This window comes from Neofelis nebulosa, chromosome 9, assembly GCF_028018385.1.
Source record: "Neofelis nebulosa isolate mNeoNeb1 chromosome 9, mNeoNeb1.pri, whole genome shotgun sequence".
NCBI lineage: Eukaryota > Metazoa > Chordata > Mammalia > Carnivora > Felidae > Neofelis > Neofelis nebulosa.
The window spans coordinates 129,729,147-129,742,509 of NC_080790.1; the positions used below are offsets into that span (position 1 = coordinate 129,729,147).

The 13,363-nt window shown below is 43.0% G+C and overlaps 1 protein-coding gene across 1 annotated transcript in view; it reads right to left on the bottom strand.

Moving 5' to 3' along the window:
* B4GALT5 (beta-1,4-galactosyltransferase 5) overlaps positions 1-13,363 on the bottom strand; it is a 76,450-nt gene that overhangs the window by 62,111 nt on the left and 976 nt on the right. The window lies entirely within an intron of this gene.

A 13,363-nucleotide genomic window follows, 5' to 3' on the forward strand; every position in this document is an offset into this window, starting at 1 on the left:
GGTGGCTGGGTGAAGCCTCCGACTTCAGCTCAGGTCATGATCTCGCAGTTCGTGAGTTCGAGCTCCATGTCAGGCTCTAAGCTGTCAGCACAGAGCCTACTTCGGATTCTGTGTTTCCCTCTCTCTCTGCTCCTCCCCTGCTCATTCTCCCTCTGTCTCTCTCTCTGTCTCTCTCAAAAAAATAAACATTAAAAAAACACAAACACATACTGACTGCACACCTTCTGTGTGACAAGACAGTGTTCTAGGCAGGAATACAACAATGAACAAGAAAGGTAAGTCCCATCCATTTAACACTGAATGAGAGAGAGGTCTGAAGATGGGCAGGAGCACAGAAGTCAGCCAGTGAAAAGGAAAAGGAAAGAGTCTAGTCTATGTTGGAGGGACAGGAGAAGAGTGGCATAAATGAGGCTGGAGAGGGAGGTAGAAGGCCTTACAAGTTACGATAGGGAGTCTGAACTTTATTCCAAGAGTAATCAAAGTCACCGAAGGGTAGGAGACAAATTCATTATGTCGAACAAATGCCTCCTGAGCACCTACTCGGTGCCAGACTTGTATTCTAAAACCGACACTCTTCCAGGTGGAAGAGAAGAGGCCTCGGCATGTAAATGTGTCCCTCCTCCACTGGTCCAGAGAGCACTGTTCTTATTGAGAAACATCAGGTCATTGCTTACCACCATCACCATGACTCCATTCAGGAGACACACAGCAGCCACATTCCCTGTAAATGTGACCACCAACCAAAACCAGGCACAACCAATGAGCCCAGTGGGGTAGGAAATCAAATGTGTTTTCAGGAATTTAACTTTTCTGCTGTCTTAAATACCACGGTCTTAAATGTCTTAAATTATATGCACTATTATTTCTGGCAATTAAGGAATGTTAACACCAACTGAACAGCAGTTGAAACTGATCTTCAATTAGACACATCCATCCAGGGGTATCCAATCACTCAAAATTGAAAATTTTTACTACAGGGGAGCTGTAGTCCCTAGCCGAATACTTAAAAAGTAACAGAGCTATGGTGCCTGCCTTATTCATTACCGAACCCCAAAGCCCAGCACACTGCAAGGGTGTAACACAGAGAGTAAATTAATGAAGTTATAGCTCTAGTAGCCAAAGTAGGGAAATGAAAAGCCAAGTTTATGTACTTTTTTTTTCATCACAGAAAAAAAATTTTCTAAGGACCCACCTGTCTTTAATCACCACCATTATCACTCATGTTTACATAAATACATCTGCAGCTGACACCGGGCACAAAACAATAAAATTGCCAAATTTTACCTTGTCAGAGGTACAGGAGTTCAGCAGGTTTTACATATTAGGTTTTCCCTTTTGCTCATTCTTTAGACTCTGTTCGTATTCTGATAATGTTACGAAGTAAACAGGATGAAAAATAAAAAATCCTGTGTTCACACCACACCCCTCCTCATCATGCAGTGACCATCCTGGCAGCGTGTGCCTCACCTCCACCTGCCAGCCTGGCCTGTGCCGTTGACCGGGAGGCATGGGGAAACAGAACGCTCTGGTGAATAAGGAATTACCAATTTTCAACGAATCAGAAGACAAAACAAAAACAAACAAAATGACCCCACATTTCATACCAAACTCAAAACCACGCCTCCATTGTCTTCATTCTAACCACCAGCACCTATTATTAAATAACCAAACGTAAGGGCCTCTGGGTGGTGGCTCAGTCAGTTGACTTTGGCTCAGGTCATGATTTCCCGGTCGGTGGGTTGGAGCCCCGCATCAGGCTCCGTGCTGACAGCTCAGAGCCTTGATCCTGCTTTGGATTCTGTGTCTCCCTCTCTCTCGCACTCTGCTCTCTCAATCTCTCTCAAAAATAAATAAGCATTAAAAAAATAATAACAAAATGTATAAGGTGCTGGTTAATGGAGATTTGGGGTCAACCAAATACCAAGTAAAATTTACTTTTCCCTATCTTAGAAGTCATCAGCCCCTTTCATTTCTGTATGGAAAATAATGAGCCCAGTGTTTCATTAACTATGTTCACCAATCTATAATATTTTCCAAATTTCTCTTCTGTAGCAGATGTTCAATCAGTAATCTGTATTGTCCCCACCACCAAAAATGTGGTATCTCAACACCTGGCCTTGCCTTTACACGGACTTTCAGAGAACCGCGACTCGAAGCAGAAAACGTTTAAGTTATATTTCAGTCCCGCTGGACAAAATAACCAATAAACAAAAAACATCAAATAAGACGTGGATAGTCCCCCTTCCATCAGAAAAAGTCACAGGACTCTTCTAACACTTGAAATACTTAACACAATCCGCACACCGTGTCAAGTTTAGCAGAAAGAGTAACTATTTTAAAGACAGAGTCAGAAGTCAAGCAAGCAGCATCACATTTAAAGAGGTTAAGAGCAAAATAAACCAAAAACCTGTGACTCCTCCTTTCTCAGTAACCAGACCAGTAGTAGCTTGTGCAGGAAATGCACGAAATGCCTTCTGGTAACTTAAGCATTACAAACGCCTATCAGACCTTCACAGGCAGAAAAAGGAATGGGCACGCTGAAGAGAGCAAAAGTTAGCAGTACATTTTTTTAAAGTGCAAACAAAAGGAAAAAAAGAGACAAATTGAACCTCATTAAAATTAAAAACTTTTGCACACCAAAGGTTGCTATCAAGGGTGAAAAGCAGCCCACAGAATGGGAGAAGATATTTGCAAACCACAGATCTGATAACAGCTTAATATTCAGAAAATAGACAGAGCTTCTCACAACTCAACAGACAATCCAATTAAAAAATGGGCAAAGGACCAGAATAGACATTTCTCCAAACAAGATACACAAACGGCCAATAAACCCATGAAAAGATGCTCATTATTTGTCATTAAGGAAATACAAAGCAAAACCACAATGAGCCATCATTTCACACCTAAGATGTTTATACTCAAAAAAAAAAACAAAAACAAAAACAAAAAAAACACCCAAAAATGGAGAATAAGAAGGGCTGCCAGGATGTGGCAAACTGGAACCCTCATACACCGCTGGTAGGAACGTAAAATGGTGCACCCACCGTGGAAAAGTCTGGCCGTTCCTCAAAAAATTAACTAGAATGACCACATCGCTCAGCAATTCCAATCCTAAACATACACCCCAAAGAATTAAAAACAGAGACTCAAGCAGATATTTGTACACTAAAGTTCACAGTGGCATTATTCACATACCCAAAAGGTGGAAATAATCCAAGTGCTCGTCAAAGATGAAAAAACCAAATGGGGTGAATACATACAATGGAATATTCTTCAGTCATAAAAGGAACAAACTTCTGATCATGCCATCACATGGATGAGCCTTGAAAACACTACAGGAGGTGAAACAAACCAGGTACAAAAAGACAGTATTCTAGGATGCCACTTATGTGAAGCATCTAGAAAAGGCAAATTCATAGAGACAGAGAGTAGATTAGGTGGTACCTGGGGCTGAGGAAAGAGGAGAATGAGGAATTACTGTTTACTGGGAACAGAGTTTCCGCTTGAGGTGATGACATTTTTGGAAACGGTGATGGGTGCAAAACTTGTGAATGTAACGAAAGCCACAGGATTACACATTTAAATTACTAAAATACAAGGCAAACTTTATGATGTATATTTTTCTACCACAAAGAAAACAAGTACAAAGTAGTTTGGGGCAAAATGAATGCAAAGCCACTTCAAAACCAGGATTAACAGAAGAAGCAGTCCTTCCCCCAGAGTGAATGCAATCCCACAACGAAAGGCTGATTGATTTACCCGGACGACAGTTTCTTCATTCACGCCATCAAATGCTGAAGTGCATACAACGTGCCAGGCACTATCCTAGACCCCCCAAAAAAATCACAATCCAGAAAACTTCCCCATCAGGACTCTACAGATTATGACGATATGGATAAAGTGAGTTTTTCTTAACAAGTTAAAAGATTAAATGCTTTTATTTAAAATACACAGCTTCATAATAAGTACATCAAAACTCCTAAAACCAGTCTGTTACCATTTTGGCCCACGTGGTTTAATTGAAGTTGCCAATTTGTCACTTTCTTTTTTTTTTTTTTTAATTTTTTTTAATGTTTATTTATTTTTGAGAGGGGGGAGACAGAGTGCTAGTGGGGGAGGGGCAGAGAGAGAGGGAGGCACAGAATCTGAAACAGGCTCCAGGCTCTGAGCTGTCAGCACAGAGTCTGATGCGGGGCTTGAACTCACGAACCGTGAGATCATGACCTGGGCCGAAGTCGGACGCTTAACCGACTGAGCCACTCAGGCGCCCCCCAATTTGTCACTTTCTAAACTGGAATAAAGGACCTTTCTTTCTTTCTTTCTTTCCTCTCTTTCAACAACCCAAACGTGATCACAGCGCAGCATTTAAGAAAATACTATTTTCTGACCTTCAGAAGCCAATGGGCTACCACTCGGAAAATATATACATCACAATCCTGAGTATAATTTAGGCGTGGTGCCTAACAGCAGAACTCCTCAAGATGGGATAATTAGCAGTTCTATGAGGGAAAAAAACAAACAAACAAACAAACAAACAACTCTTGCTTTCCCATCTTTCCCAGCGCATGGTTGTTCAGCAATGAGAACTAAGCAAAAGGTTTAAATGACTATGAATCATAGTTTTGGGACCACCTGGAGGGTGAAGAAAACAGCTCCCCCTTTATGATATTTAAATGTTTTACAGCTCTTTAATAAAAAATAATACACAGTCGTGCTCACTAGCATAGCCTAGATTAATTTAAGTTTTAAAGCACAACACTGAGCTGTCCTACGACCCACGCCTGCTGGTACCTGACGCTCCACAGCATTTTCATCACCATAATTAGGCCACTAATCGCCTCAGAGAACTGTTCATAATTGATGACGGTAACTAAGGTAACTCAGAAACAATGACCAGGTTGCCTTCTAGTCGCTGCAAAGTACCTGGGTATCTGTAACCTGGGAAGGAGCAGGAACAATGCCTACCGTCTAATAATTGCTTACTCAAACCAGCAAAGGGAGGGGAGGGAGGGACACTGGAGAAGAGACAGCATTTTAAATGATTCAGGGTGACTCCCGTGCCTGGGAAAACACTGAATTCAGGGGATCGGCAGGAGGTATGAATGTTCTTCAGGATAAAGCCACAACATAAAAAAGAATTTACTGGGTCAAAATGTGATATTCATTTTCATTTAGCATCCAATTACCTAGAGGACGGAGGACAGAGCAGGAGCTAATGAGTCCGGGGCTATCTCACGCTTGAAAGCAAAAGTGTGATACTAGGGAAAGGACTGATTTAGCAGATTAAAACTTAAAAGGATTTCCCCAAGGACAAAAAAAAAAAAAGGGGGGGGGGAGGTTTTAACATCCCCAAGATATTCCCCATAAAATTCTTTTTAGTTTTTTCCCTTGCCCAAGACAACACACAATTTTTTTTTTCTTTTCCTTGTCACAGTAATTTCAAAGATACAGACTTGAGTGCAAAAATTCTTTTTAGGGCAAAAACTGTCCCAAGACAACAGCACTGCACACAGTGAACTTCTCCATCACCCCAAAGGGGGAACCTGCGCAAACACTTCGCCACCCCAGCAGTGCCACAGAAGCCACGGCTCAGCACCTCACCGAGGGTTAAGCAAGCGGGAAACCCAAATTTTAAAAGATGGGTGCCTTTACGCAACACAAGCCATTATTCCTTCTTCCACATCAAGGTGCCATCCACACTCGCCCAGAATCTTGTAACCTCCGATCTGACAGCATCCCTAGAATCTGTACCACCATCCGTGCCCTCAGTTTACAGACGTGAAGACTGAATAAGGCTTCCTGTCTAGTCATCGGTGATGCCGGACTAGAGCCGCGGTCCTTCCAGCTCCGTGTGGTGCTAGCATCAGACCCTGGAGGACATCTCCCACTTACAAATAATCGTTACAAACCTAGGGAGCTTGGTGTCAAGCTCTGTGCTAAGCCCCTTTACATACTTAATTCCCACCACAACCATGAGAAAGATAGTATCTTCCACTTGGTAGATAAGAAAATTGAAAATAATTTGCCCGGGGGACCTGGCTGGCTCATTGCATAGAGCTTGTGACTCTTGATCTCAGGACTGTGAGTTAGAGCCCCGCTCTGAGCAAGGAGGAAAAGGAGGGAAGGGAGGGAGGGAGGGAGGGGAGAGAAGGGGAGGAGAGGGAGGGAGGGAAGAAACAATGTGCACATTCAGTGTGTTGATTCAAAACCTAGGTCTGGCTGACTTCTAAGCTAATGTTCAGTCCTATTCTCCAGTCCTTACCATGGCTACAGGGTCCTACACAGCCTGACCCCTCCTACATTTCTGAATTCATCTCCTACCACTCTCCCATCACTTAAAAAAATCCAGTCAGGGGCCCCCGGGTGGCTCAGTCGGTTGGGCATCCGACTTCGGCTCAGGTCACGATCTCGCAGTCCGTGAGTTCGAGCCCCTCGTCGGGCTCTGTGCGGACAGCTCGGAGCCTGGAGCCTGCTTCGGATTCTGTGTCTCCCTCTCTCTCTGCCCCTCCCCTGCTCATGCTCTGTCTCTCTCTGTCAAAAATAATTTTGGTTTTTAAATCCAGTCAACCTTCACTCAAACTCATCCCTGCCTCAAGGCTTTTATACGTGCTGGGTGCCCCCATCCCTACCCCGACCACCACCCCCAAACCTGTCAACGATTCATTCTACCCCTCCAAGACAAGTATCACCTCTTCAACAAGGCGTTCCCTAACCACTCAATCTAAAATAGACACTCAGGGGGCACCTGGGTGGCTCAGTCAGTTAAGTGCCTCTTGATCTTGGCTCAGGTCATGATCTCAGGTTGGTAGGATGGAGTCCCACGTTGGGCTCTGTTGGGCTCTGCACTGACAGTGTGGGGACTGCTTGGGATTCGCTCTCTCCCTTCTCTCTGCCCCTCCCCCCACGCGTGGGTGTTCTCACTCTCTTTCAAAATAGCTAAACTTAAAAAAATAAACAAATAAAATACAACAGATACTCCGTCACTCCTACAGCTATCTGAAATCTTCTTGTACATTGGTTGTCTCCTTATTAGGATAAAAGCACCACAAAGGCAAAAACCTCTCACTGAAATAAAAGCGCCAAGATGGCAAAATGTTCTGCCTTATTCATTTCTAGACGACCCAATACCCAAAAGAGCATCAGACCAGAGGAGGCTCTCAAAGGAACCACCAGTTGAATAAAGGAATGAATGCCTTTATTCTACTTTTCCCTAGTTGTTTCTTGTGATTAATCTTATCTTTTCAACCATACTGTATGTGCCTCAGGGATATCTTACAATTCTCACTTTGGGCAAGTTAATGACTCAACTTGGGCTTATACAATCATCTAGAAAGTGAAAGAAGCAGTCAGTCTGGAATTCAGGGGTGCCTGGGTGGCTCAGCTGGATGAGCATCTGACTCTTGATTTCGGCTCAGGTCATGATCCCAGGGTCGTGGGATCAAGCCTTGTGTGGATCCACACTCAGCGTGGAGCCTGCTGGGGATTCTCTCTCTCCCTCCCTCTGTCCCTCTATCCCTCTCAAGCGTGCGCACACTCTCTCTAAAATAAAACATCTTGGGGTGCCTGGGTGGCTCAGTCAGTTAAGCGTCTGACTTCAGCTCAGGTCACGATCTCACGTTCCGTGAGTTCGAGCCCCGCGTCGGGCTCTGGGCCGATGGCTCAGAGCCTGGAGCCTGCTTCCGGTTCTGTGTCTCCCTCTCTCTCTGACCCTCTCCCATTCATGCTCTGTCTCTCTCTGTCTCAAAAATAAATAAACGTTAAAAAAAATTAAATAAATAAATAAATAAAAAATAAATAAAATAAAATAAAACATCTTTTGTATTTAAAAATGTTTAAAAAGAAGCTTAGAATTCAAATATCTCCCACAGCTGGTAACATAACAGGTAGATACTGAAATACTCATTATTGACCCATGGATCTTAAATTCCTTTCATTTTCTCACATAGTTCTACAAAAATACACTTACTGTGCAAAGGCAAGCGCGCTTACTTAGCTGTCATTAGAAACTAAGGAATAACTGGGGCGCCTGGGGGGCTCAGTCAGTTAAGCGGCGACTTCGGCTCAGGTCATGATCTCACGCGGTCTGTGAGTGCGAGCCCCACGTCGGGCTCTGTGCTGACAGCGCGGAGCCCCCTTGGGATTCTGTCTCCCTCTCTCTCTCTCTGCCCCTCTGCCATTCATGCTCTCTCTCAAAAATAAACACTAAAAAACAAAAAGAAGAAAGAGAGAAACTAAGGAACAACTACCCTTACACTAGAAGCATACGCAGGCCCGCCTCTTCTCAAGAGGGCTCCGTTGGCCTCTTTCAAGCCACACCCAACCTGTCTGCTTCTGATTATCCTTTATCTTGACCAGTGTTAAGCTCCAGTTTTCTCTACTTCTTTGACAGGCCTCAGCAGCATCACATTCTTTTACTTCTTGCCTGCTAAAGTTTTGTTTGCTTTAGACGGTTGGATGTGTCCAACAGATCTCCTATGATCAAAAAAGCTCCAAAATTAGAGCAGTCAGTTGCATTTTGGCTTCTATGGTTTGGAATTTCTACTCTCCTGAAGAGTTCCAAAGAGTCTTAGCAACACAGAGACCCTCCTTCCTGGTAATGTATTATATGCTGCTCCCACTGGCCTGTCAAGCTTGGGGTAGGGGGTGGGGGGGTGATGTCAGGATTGGGGCGGGACCATCTACTGGCTACAGTATCAAAGGCCTGGAACCATATCTGATACCGTGTGAATGGCTGCTTCTAAAGATTGTCCAAGATGAGCATATTTTCACTGTTAAAGACATTTCATCTCCAAACCCAGACCTTGTTTCCAACACAGCAAAATGCTGCAGGGGAGACATGAAACATCGCCAAAGTCCTGGTCAAAAATGTGCTGTTCCGTTTTATAACTTCAACCTGTTCCCTAAAGATGGTTTCCTTCTAAGACAACTGACCGGACTCAAAGAAAATATTTGAGTGAGTTGAGTGTGAAAATGAGCATGAGGGGGTGGCGATCTTTAACAGGATGAGGTTTTTTTACTTTTTAAAAAAAAATAATAACCCACATTCCACCATATGTATATCACTCCACAAAAGCTCAAGAACTACATGCACTGTGGCATTTAGGGGGCATTTTCACATAGGGTACAAAAAAACCCCACAAAAAAACAAAAAAATGAGGCTGTTTTCATACCAAACTGGGGGTTCTGAAATTTTCCTATGGTTATTAGAAAAAGTTGCACTTGACTACATAAAACATGTATCTTATCTAAAATCTTAGGCCCAATATTTGTACAGAATATGAATGAATTATCAACTTTCTGTATGTGAAAACATTTCATTAAAAGTTGGTTAAGGGGCGCCTGGGTGGCGCAGTCGGTTAAGCGTCCGACTTCAGCCAGGTCACGATCTCGCGGTCCGTGAGTTCGAGCCCCGCGTCAGGCTCTGGGCTGATGGCTCGGAGCCTGGAGCCTGTTTCCGATTCTGTGTCTCCCTCTCTCTCTGCCCCTCCCCCGTTCATGCTCTGTCTCTCTCTGTCCCAAAAATAAATAAAAAATGTTGAAAAAAAATTTTTTTTTTTTTTAAAATAAAAATAAATAAAAATAAAAAAAAAAAAAAGTTGGTTAAGATGGGGGCACCTGGGTGGCTCGGTCGGTTAAGCGTCTGAGTTCGGCTCAGGTCATGATCTCACGGTCCGTGAGTTCGAGCCCCACAACGGGCTCTGTGCTGACAGCTCAGAGCCTGGGGCCTGTTTCAGATTCTGTGTCTCCCTCTCTCTCTGCCCCTCCCCTGTTCATGCTCTGTCTCTCTCTGTCTCAAAAATAAATAAACGTTAAAAAAAAAAAATTAAAAAAAAAAAAAAGTTGGTTAAGATGAAGTTCTGGTTTTTCAGACAACTTTGGGGTTTTGTCAAGTATAAGATCAGAGAGAATCAAGTGACTTGCTCAAGGTCATTTGGTCAAATCAGGTGGGATTAGCATTACTGGTTCCTGCCTTCCAAAAGCCAACCAAAAATCAAACTCTTCTTGGAACTAAGCAAGCCAAAAGGGAAAAATCGTTCCCCATTTCCTCTCCTCGGTAATCCAAGGACAAACGAAAAATTAGTTTCAATGGCAGAACCTCAATTAATAAAGTTTCGTCAATACATAGATTATTACCTCCAACCATGCACGGCACCTCTCTCAAAATTAGTAACTATTTTACCAATTTGAAAGGTCGGTAACCTCTATACAACCTTCCCATCTAACAGCCCCATAAACTTACTAAGAAGCTTTTAAATCAGCCTTTCCTATGTACACCTATAAATAGTTCACTTCTCTTATCTTCTATAAGATCTGGTCAGACTGCAATATATAGATGTACTCTGAGCTGTTAGATTTTTTTTTTCTTGAAGTTAAAGGATCATAAATAAGTTCAAAGTTTTCTTCAGAACTCTGAAAGGAATAGGGATATTTCACCAGGACGGGTGAAACAGCGATTAAACACACGGGAATCGGTCAGGCTGTGGCGGGGGCAGGGCTAGAGAGGCTCGTACACATTTTGATCACCAGATCAGCTGCTGCTTCAGACATTTCAAATCACCACCTTCATCACATTTTCTGCCCCATCCTTTTCATTTCTACTTTCAACCTGCTGATATAAAACACTACCCTTGAATTAATAACAGAAATGTAATATGCAGTGAAGCCATATTTTGAAATCACTAACTGGACTGGGATAGGGATATTGAAGCAGCTGGGAACTCTTTGTACTTATTACAAGCACCGTGTACTCATATCTAGCAAGGAACAGTCCTCACATCCAATTTTCTAAGTCGAATGGTGCCATTACCCCTATTTCAGATGACCCTCAAGTCCGGGATATTGCCCTTTGCTCTCGGACGAAAGGTCACCAATATTAAAAGCTGGCATGAGAACTCAAAAATACTAAGTTAGTGGGCAGGCTAAAATTGTGGCTGGATTCTATCATATATGAACAACTTTAAAATACTTATAACTAACATTAATTTTCTCTTACCTCAATTTCAATTCAAGTCTACTTATTTCTGAATATAGTTGTAACACACTTTTTGGACTGATGATTTCTCCTTAGGCCTTTGAGCAAAACGTGATCACTGGGTATATAAGGCAAATCAAAAGCAGGACTGGAAAAAATTAAACCCGGAAGGAAATGTAAGTCACTAACACTTTCCATTAAGCCAGAAGTGAGAAATGTCATTATTTGGAAATGAATCAGGTTAAGCTATTATCACACTGCCAATATACAACTGTTTTTGACCTGCAAAAACAGAAATTTCATATGGTTCAACCTAATGTTATTTTCTAAGCTCATTTTAATAACTGTCTCAAATTAAGGTGTTGACAACCCAAGGCCCATAAAACCTTCTATTTCTCCAGATTGCCTTAACCTTTGGAAAGATTTGCCACCCCACTGTCCAAAGCTGGCCATTGGAGAAATTAAGTGTATTAACAGGAAAGCCAAGATTTAGAAAACAAAACAAAACAAAAACAAAAACAAGACCAAAAATCCCACCAAACAGCTGACTATAACTGTGCCTACAAGAACCCTAAAGCCATTCCACATCTTTTGTGCAGTTCACATTCTCCACTAACAGAAGTTGAATCCTGAGAAGATCTGCCCTTTAGAAGACTTCCATTTAAGGAAAAACCAGTGAAAATGTAAGTGCACCGCATCTTTTTCAGTTTTCAATGATACAGGAATCTAAGCATGGTAAATGTTCATCATTTTACACTGGGGTTCCACTGACCTAAAAATTTATTGTTGAGGAATTCTAACTGAGTTGGTGAGTTCTGCTGGAGAATGTGCCTTCTAACCTTTCTAATCTCATGGGTGATCACCATCCCAGTGGGATTATTCTGCTATTTGGATATGGTTGATTTATGTACAAACAACAGAAATAACCTGTCACGGAAAGCGGTTATGGCTGCAAGAATACATCTAGGTCTAAATCTATATCATCTCACACCCATTGTTAGTAAGTCTAATATCTAATATGCTAATGACCTCTTTTCTCAATTAATTCCACTAATTACTCACCTGTTCTCATTCTGCCAAAATTCCTATCTCCTAATCTGATCCATCAGACCACATACTATACTCTCCCAGAGGGATGTTTTTTCCCTAAGATACTTCATAAACTGTTAGGACAATCAGATGCTGCCTGTTCTATCTTTCCAGGTTTCATTTATAGTATACAGCAGCAATATTAACCAGCAGTGAAATACGCTCTTAAAAAAAAAAAAAAATCAGGAGAGAATCTCCTGCTCTATCTGGAAATTTCTCTATTCAGCTAGTTCAGTGTTGACAGGTCAACAGAGAATGGCACTAGGCATTACTACAGTCCTAAAGGGCATGCCCCTAGAGTGAACCCATCAACCCTTTCCTAACATCCAAATGACCCAGACTTTTTATAGCAGAATCTACTCTCCTTGCCCCAGCCCCAACAGCATCTTCTGGTCATTTTTCACCCTGAACTAAAGTTTTCTCTGGAGCGTGTGGTGACACCCTGTCAGTCAAATACATTCTTTAAACCTTCCATCTACTCCCTTCTTTCTCCAAAGTTGCATGTAACTCTTTTTTAAAAAAACACGTACAAAAACTCCCTGTGCATCATAAGTGCTTTAAAAAAGAACTTACCTACTTCCATCCTTAAAACCCTATGAGGCTAGGCTTAGTACTCCCATTTTACAGAGGAGAAAAGCTGAGGCTCAGTACCTTGCCCAAGGTCATAAAGGGCAAGGATTTGAATTCGAGTCTGACCTCGGTGTCCTCTGACCTTAACCCTCATGCTGTATTTCCTTCCAATCTCTTTCTTCATGTCCTTTATGTCTGTCTGCTCTGTGGTCTTACAAAGTCTATGCTTGGGCAGTGTTCAGTTTCTCCCGGGGCTGTCTTGCCTTTAAAGGACATGCCTTCCAGAAGAATGAGTACCCATTCCATTTTTTCTCCATGCTCCTCCTTCCCACCTGGCACCATTTCCCCCAAGGCTCTTATCACATCTCCTCCTCTAGGGCCAATTTACGCGTCCTCTCGGTCCCTGAGCAGGCACCACAGGATACTGAAGGGCCACCTTCTACCCTCAAGGCTACAAGACAGAAGTAAAAGGGTGGAAGGGTCCAGACAGCCCCTCTCCTAAGTCTTCATTCAGGAAGAAACTGCGGCCGAGGACCGGAGGGGGGGGGGGGGGGAGAATTTGGGGAAGGAAAAGAGGTACGGGGCGGAGTAACAAGGGTGTGCCCTTGGGGGTTGGGGGTGGGGAGATGGAGATGGGGAGGAGGCGTGGGACGCTCAGGGTTTAACAGATTGAATGGGAGGGGGGGGTGGACCGCCATAAGGTGGGGGGGGGGGGGGGTGCCACCCGGATAG